Below are 8,756 nucleotides of genomic sequence, written 5' to 3'. Positions count from 1 at the left end.
ATCTTTCTGCATTTTTACATTTTCAGATAAAATCATTCTGTATAAGATGATAAATAAGATAACACCCATGAATTAATACAAACAAAATGTAAAGAAAAGAAAAGATTCAAAACTTTGGGTAACACTGTACAATAATTTTCTATTAGTTAACTACTTTAGTTAACATGAACTATGAATGAAAAATACTTTAAGCATTTATAAATCCTAGTTAATATTATGTATGCATTATTAAAATCAAAAGTTGCATATGTTAATAGATAATGCACTGTAAACTAACATGAACAATAACTATACATTTTATTAACTTGAGAAAAATTTTTTTTTATTGCCTAATGTTAACAAATATTGATAAATACTGTAAAAAAAAAAAAAGTCAATGCACATAGTTAGATAATGTTGTCTAATATATTAATTGACGTTAACAAGCGAGACCTTTTGTAAAGTGTTACCTTTTGTAAACCTTGTTACTTATAAGCTCTGCAACCCTTACTAGCACAAACATTAAACAGGACAAAAAGGTTTCTTCTAAAATCTTACTCCAGCATTACAGTGAATGTAATTTTGAAAAGAAAAAACAAAACAAACAAAAAAACAATGAATTCCAAAGGCACAAAAACAAGAAAACCAAAATTGTCTGTCACCACCTTTTTTTAAGTTGTATGAAAAAGTGCTGTTTATGTCAATGTCCCAGAAGCTCTTCATCGGCAGAAAACCTTAAATGTCCATGAAGCTGCGAACCACCTCTACACAGTATGCATAAATGGACATGTTCCAAAGAGGCAAGAAAGTAAAAAAATAAATACCTGGAGGAAAAAAAAAACAAAAAAGAAGTAAGAGTCAGTCCATTATTATAATTGGTTCAATCGAATGAAATCAATAGATATAGATATATATACAGAACTCCAAAGTTTATATCCACCTTTGTAGGTTTGAAAATAATAAAAACCCATTTGGTATTCCCTAAAGGCAAAGAGTTGCTGATAGTGATTGAAGCCTGTGGCCAAGATGTTTACTGTGTACTGATAATTTCCTCCACTTTAATACCAGTTACAGTGTGAAATAAATATGAATGAACATCTGAAGGTGTGTTACAACATACAGTACAACTGACCCATAAGTTGTCACATTTAATCGCTCAATCAGTGTTTCAACGTGTGGAAAGACGTCAATGAAACAGCTTGTAAACAATGTCATGTAACGTCACATTTACTTCAGAAAAATCATATTCAGCATAAACTCATTAGTCAGCTATAGAGAGGAGCATTCTGCTAATTATATGCACCACGTTACATATTCATTATAATTTTATTTTAAATATTTTTTTTATAATTAATTTATGTATTTAATGTTTGAATACATAATTTATGACAGCTACAATTTAAATGTTTATATTTCAAAAAACAATTTAGAGTAGAAATATGATTATGTAATTCTGAAGTTTACATAATCATAACTTTATTATAAAACAAACAAATCATACAAATTAGCATTGTATTTGTTTCTTTATTTAGTACTTCCCTGATGAAGCAGTTCATTCTGCAAGGTGTAAGTAAACTTTTGACCGCAACTGCATCACCTAAGATGAATTACCTCAGTCATCAGGACAACACTGTAGTAGAATCCTGGGAGAACATCCTTCACATTTGCCACAAACACCAGGATTCCAGTGACCACACCATCTTCACTGACACTGGCCTTTCAAAATAGAGAACATTTTTATAAACATTTTTATTCCTACTTTACAAGGAATTAAACATAACTTTATCAATTACACAAATATAGATAAATAACCCAAGGCCCAAGCAAATTGAGGGGTTTTGCTTTGAAAATAATTATATAATAATATCATTATATGTAAATATAAATATATAATGATTATATGGGGATTTGTAAGTGCACAGGTGAGAATTTATTACTTGCAAACAGAAAAGATTCAAAGCATTTAAAAGCTATAAGGACAGTTGATGGCAGTGTTTTAGCTTGTAGTGTGTGATCAGGGTGGCTGAATTAATGGAAAAACATGGAACATCACCTCATCAATACGGGTCTTTGATTCCACACAGCTTGCACTGTCTCCATTGACAGATCTGTACTGATCCTACAAAATGAATATATAACTATAAGCACAAAAAATATTACATATTACAAACACAAACAGTAATTGAACAACTAACTTTTCAAATGCAAAAAGAAAAATAGATTATAAGCATTACTGGTGGTTATAATAGCGATTAAATGTATATAATTGTCTTTAAATGTTACAAGATCAGATCTTTGAATTTAGTTCTGCAAATTTAACTTAAAGTCATTTAAAATGATTTAAAAAGTCAGAGTTCAATTAAAATATATTTTCAGCAGCCAAATTCTTTGAACACGCCCGCACACGCGACCACGTTCATATTGTATAAGAAATTACTATAATGCAATCATAAATAAATTACAGGAAACATGATTAATTCACCTCCATATTGCGATTAAACTAAATAAGTTACACTCATAAGAACTGCTATGTTCCGGTGAAAAAATAAAAATGAAGAGAGCATATATCAATATCAAGATACTTACTTATTTGTAATACATAACGTCTCATCTGTAGTCATCCAAACGTGCGCTCCTTTGTTTTCTTCTTTGATCAGCAAAGTTGCCTCGCGCATCGCGATCACAGAAAGATGGCTGAAGGTGCATTTTTCAAACTCTGGTGAAGTAATGCGCCGTCATGACGTAGTATTGTGGCGCATGCGCATGATTAAATTTGTTCAAGTTGGAAGTTTTTCTAATTCATTGTTGTAGTTAGACTGTAAGTTTACAGAACTTGACTCATTCACCTAACTGAAATTCAATTATTTTATAGTTTAGTCTGATTAAAATTAAATGTATTTTAACTGAATATGAATTCAAATTATTTTTTAGATCTGTTAAACTTTTGCTTGCAATTAAATAGGTTTAATCAACTTATAACAACAATGATATTATAAGTATTATACAGATATGTAAAGTACAGCACTGTTGCATTAAGTATCACAAATACAGCACTCCGTAAAAAAAAAAAAAAAAAAAAAAAAACATTTTATGTCAAATATTATGTAGAAAACTGACACTAGTCGAGTTTAGAGCAGGAGCTGGTGATAAAAATTTCAACAATAAGTTGTACAGGATTATACACTGTATAAGCAAGTGTTTTGAAATTCAGAAAAATAAATTTCAAGTGTATTAATGCACACAGTATTTATTAAAGACTAAGCACATTTAAAATACATTAACAAATGTCATCTTGGACAACACACTTAAGTTGAAATTAAAATAAATTATTTTTCATGTGCTTTAATATATAAGTCAATACATCAGAATAAGTTTACTTATTTAAAACACTATAAAGTCATAATTAGGTAAAAAATAAGTGCATTTTTAAAAAGTGCTCTTAAGCATGTTTAGAAATATTGTCATGAAAGTGTACTTTCTTCAAGTACAACTTAATAAGTCATTATTACAAAGTGCATTTTTAAAAAGTGTTAATAAATATTGTCATTTAAGTGTACTTTCTTTAAGTACAACTTAATAAGTCATTATTACAAAGTGCATTTTTAAAAAGTGCACTCAAGTGTGTTAATAAACATTGTCATTAAAGTTTACTTTCTGTAAGTACAATTAATAAGTCATTATTACAAAGTGTATTTTTAAAAAGTGCACTCAAGCGTGTTAGTAAATATTGTCATTTAAGTGTACTTTCTTTAAGTACAGCTTAATTTGACATTATTACAAAGGGCATTTTTAAAAAGGGCACTCGAGCATATTAATAAATATTGTCATTAAAGTGTACTTTCTTTAAGTAAAACTTAATTTGACATTATTACAAAGTGCATTTTTAAAAAGTGCACTTAAGCATGATAATAAATATTGTCATTAAAGTGTACTTTATTTAAGTACAACTTAATTAGACATTATTACAAAGTGTATTTTTAAAAAGTGCACTCAAGCGTGTTAGTAAATATTGTCATTTAAGTGTACTTTCTTTAAGTACAACTTAATTTGACATTATTACAAAGGGCATTTTTAAAAAGTGCACTTAAGCGTGTTAATAAATATTTTCATTAAAGTGTACTTTCTTTAAGTACAACTTAATTTGACATTATTACAAAGTGCATTTTTAAAAAGTGCACTTAAGCATAATAATAAATATTGCCATTAAAGTATATTCTATTTAAGTACACTTAAGTGGCCTTTAATTTTAATTATATTGTATTATCAGCAAGTGCACTTTTTAAAAAGTATACTAAGTACACACAAAGTACACTTTCAATACAATTAAGTGCACTTCTTTTTCACAAGGGGAAAGACTGCAAAGCTAATGCTAACCAATGCAATCCAGGTAACGCAGAAAGTTTGGCAAAAGTTCTGGAGGAGATACGAGACTTCTGCAAGGACACAAAACAACAACTTAATGATATTGCATTTGACCTCACCAATGTGAACTGAAAAAATATAACAGAGGCAAAAACACATATTGAAAAGGTGGTAGATCGCGTTCAAAACGTGGAGCAGGTGTTAAGCAAGATGGCAAAAGTGCTGAATCAACATTGAATCAGTGTTAATGCATCAACCACATTATCACTGAATCAATGTTGAAATTTAAAGTTGATTTTTAGAAAAAAAGATCAAGATGGTCATAAAATGAATATTTTTTCAACCTTTATTAAATCACTTATTTAACATTGAATTAACATAGACATTTAATTGGCATAGAATCTTGCTGTACATAAAGCGAGATTGATTTGAAATTGTTTCTATTTTTTACTCCTTTCAATCAGAGACAACGTAAGGGCTGCAGTTAATATGGTTTTGAGGGGTTAAGTTTTGATCCATATAAAGCCACAGATCCTTTTGTCACCAAGACTGAACTTTTGGAGTTTTTCTGGACATTAAGACCGAAATGCTTCTATAAAAATGCTCAAAAAATAAAATATTTTTTTTTAAAAATGCACGTGTGTATAATGTTCTAACTAAATTTAAACCTACTAGTACCTTTTGTCTATCTGTATTTAATTCATCTATTGATACATATTGTAGGCTAGTGGAAAGGGATGTGACTAATTTATTTGAGCAGTCATCTTCATCTCAGAACAAAAAGTCAAATTTGACACTTTCTGAAAAAGAGGCTCTTGACAAACTGTGCCGAAATAAGGGTAAAGCCAGGGGTGTGGGAATACTGATTCACTAAATCACTAATGTTTATGCAAAGGGACAATGATAATTTTATTAATAACATTTATTCTCTGTACTGCCTGATACATCTTCGCGTCATCTTATTCTGGGAGGTGATTTTAACTGCTGGATAAATCCTAAACTTGATCGCTCCTCTGTTAGACATAATACACCTTCAAAGTCTGCACAGGTAATGATGCAAAAACTTGAGAAAATGAGATCAAGGCAGTCCAGCAATGATTATGTCAGAGATCAAACTTGAATAAGGAAAAACAAATTTATTAATTAAAAATTATAAAGACAAACTAATTAAGTAATTAATAGTTATTAATAAAATCCAGAGTATTGTATCTAATAGATGAAAGATATGAGAGATAGGATAGAAGAAGCAGAAGATGCAATAAGCAAAAAGAGCAAAGAAGAAGTAAAGAAAAGCAAAGAAAAGGCTAAACTATCAAAGACCCCATCTGTTTTATACCATAAGCATAGGAAAACTTAAATCAAACTTATGTTTTGGTCTAATAAGAAAAGGTCAAATGGATTTATCTTAGTTGGTGTAACGGCTAGGTCAGAGTGACTGGTCAAGTGTCAAAAATAGATGAAAATAGATATAGGGGTTGTTTTGACACCTTTAAGGGAATTTCACAGATCTTCCATTATCATGTTTAAAGAAATGGAAACAGACATATTCTGATATAAAGGTAAGGTACAAGATCAAATGAGCAACATCGCTCATCCTCTCATCACATTCCTCAGATTCAAACCCTATCAGGGGTAACAACAAACCCTCAGCTAATTAATGATTATTTTAAAGAATATTTTATTTCCTTATATGCATCTGAACAAATTGATGACCCCCTGCTTTTGATGCCTTTTTTTAGTGAACTTAACCTACCCACTGTTAATTCTGCTGCTCAGTTAGAAGAACCCATCACTATAGAAGAACTTACTCAGGCTGTTACTTCTATGCAGTCTAGTAAATGCCCTGGGCCAGATGGGTACCCAGTTGAGTTTTATAAAACATTTTTGATAAGTTGGCCCCCATTTTGATTGAAATGTATTTTGATTCATTTGTTTCGCTCAAGCTTCCCCAAACACTTAATCAGGCCTCTATTTCTCTAATTTTAAAGAAAAATAAAGATCCCTTGCATTTCACTTCTTATCGCCGGATCAGCCTTCTTAATGTTGACTTTAAACTTGTCTAAGTTGCTGGCTTTACGCCTAGAATCCGTGTTACCAACCATAATTTCTCCCATTCTCTCAGGTTTTGCATTTACAGAGATGGGGACATTACCGCAAATGTTTATTAGTCAATAAATTACCACAGATTACCACATCAAATCAGTAATATAAAAACTTTCTTGTGAAGTAATTTCAGCAATACTTTCTCTCACCTCTCTATCTCTCAAAATGAAATTAATCCGGAAAAAATATAACCGCATTTTATAATGTGATGACTGTCCCTTTAACATCGCTTTGATATGAATACATGTGCTGTTCTGCGCGTGAAGTTCATTACGACGTGCCGCCTCTAGCAGCAAGCAACTAAGTATCAGTATCTGGACAACGCGGACAGACCCAGTGGCGCTGCCTGTGTGCGTACACAATGCGTTTTTGCTTTAAAAAAATGCGAGACACGGGCAGTGGAATGGGGGAAACCGCAAGGTCTCGAGACGCTTTTTAAAACTTTTTTTAACTGATTTTAACTTAGCATTCTAAAGCCATGAATCAGTTCAGCTATGTCATGCATCAAGACGCGAGCGCAACGGTTCTGCAGATCCTTCTAGCGCATGTTTACATAAAAAAAAACAAAAAGTAGCGCAGAAAAGCGCATTCTGTGTGAACAGCCCCAAAGAAGACAATGTGTTCGAATTTTAAAGACGTGGTGTGGCGCTACGCTTCTCGACTGATGTGCTACCCTTCACTCACTGAACCCTGCAGTCATCAGTAGTCCAATAAAAATCCAAATCAAAAATACAGTTTCTGAAAACTTTCAATGCGGTAAAATGTTGAAATGTTGAAATTAACAATGAACAATACTTTTATTAACCTTACAGATGGAATCTTATTATAAAGTCTTACCATTTCATATAAATCCAAACAGTCATGCTTAAAGATGACCATCTTTAAATATCTACACAAAGGCTGTAGCTGTTACAGGTACGCTGGTAGAGAGACGAGGCAGATACGGATTCCCACAATCACATATATTACTTTTAATGAACAAAGGCAAGGAGCACCAAACATACACTTAACACAACAGAGCACGGACAGGGAGTGAAGGGAGTGAGTCCATTATATGGGGAGTGCTGACGAGGAGGTCCAGGTGAAGATGATCTGTGATGATGGGGAGATGACGAGGGAAGTGAGTGCAGGTGTGGAGAACAGGAGGACTATGGGAAATGGAGTTCAGGAGACGAGGGAACACGGGAACTGTGACAGTACTCCCCCCTCCCGGTAGGCGCGACCTCGCGCCGTAGATGGAGACACCGGGAGGGAGGGCGGGCGTCCTGGAGACCTCCTACAGGTGCAGGGAGAGTAGCGGACAGGTGTGGAGGTCTCCAGGGCGGATCCATGAGCCATGGCAGGTCGGGAGCCTTGGGCTGCCATGGCGGGTCAGGAGCCGAAGGCGGCCATGGCGGGTCAGGGGCCGAAGGCGTCCATGGCGGGTCAGGGGCCGAAGGCGGCCATGGCGGGTCAGAGGCCGTGGGCGGCCACGGCGGGTCAGGGGTCTTGGCAGGCCACGGCGAGTCAGGGGCTGAAGGCGGCCACGGCGGGTCTGGAGCCGCGGACGGCCACGGCGGGTCTGGAGCCGCGGACGGCCACGGCGGGTCTGGTGCCGCGGACGGCCACGGCGGGTCTGGAGCCGCGGACGGCCACGGCGGGTCTGGAGCCGCGGACGGCCACGGCGGGTCTGGAGCCGCGGACGGCCACGGCGGGTCTGGAGCCGCGGACGGCCACGGCGGGTCTGGTGCCGCGGACGGCCACGGCGGGTCTGGTGCCGCGGACGGCCACGGCGGGTCTGGTGCCGCGGACGGCCACGGCGGGTCTGGTGCCGCGGACGGCCACGGAGGGTGCCGCGGACGGCCTGGTGCCGCGGACGGCCATGGAGGGTCCGAGAGCCCGCCCAGGAGTCCCCCACCCCCGGGTATTAGCCCCCCCCCCAAAAAAATACTTTGGGAGGCTCAGGGGTGGTTTGAATAGTCTATGGCATGGAGCGGATACGTGGGCTGGAGCCGGCTCGTGGCAGGCTGGAGCGGCTGGTTCGGCGGCGGTTGGCACGGCTGGCTCGGCGGCGGCTGGAGCTGAGGGCTCGGCGGCGGCAACTGAAGATACTGGCTCGGCGGCTGAGTCTGGAGATACTGGCTCGGCGGCGGAGACTGGAGATACTGGCTCGGCGGCGGAGACTGGAGATATTGGCTCGGCGGCTGAGTCTGGAGATAATGGCTCGGCGGCTGAGACTGGAGATAATGGCTCGGCGGCTGAGACTGGAGATAATGGCTCGGCGGCTGAGACTGGAGATAATGGCTCGGCGGCTGAGACTGGAGATAATGGCT

The 8,756-nt window shown here is 36.9% G+C and overlaps 1 long non-coding RNA gene across 1 annotated transcript; it reads right to left on the bottom strand.

Annotated features, from left to right (window-relative positions):
• Positions 1 to 695: 695 nt before the first annotated feature.
• Positions 696 to 3,041, bottom strand: LOC125251994. Its single transcript, XR_007181108.1, has 4 exons — positions 2,566 to 3,041; positions 2,033 to 2,098; positions 1,591 to 1,695; positions 696 to 803 (listed from the first exon to the last, which is right to left on the bottom strand). It is a non-coding gene; the product is annotated as an uncharacterized LOC125251994 (long non-coding RNA).
• Between the last annotated feature and the right edge of the window lie 5,715 nt (positions 3,042 to 8,756).

Source organism: Megalobrama amblycephala, linkage group LG17 (assembly GCF_018812025.1).
Source record: "Megalobrama amblycephala isolate DHTTF-2021 linkage group LG17, ASM1881202v1, whole genome shotgun sequence".
Taxonomy (NCBI): Eukaryota; Metazoa; Chordata; class Actinopteri; order Cypriniformes; family Xenocyprididae; genus Megalobrama; species Megalobrama amblycephala.
This window is presented reverse-complemented; position numbering and strand designations above follow the sequence as displayed.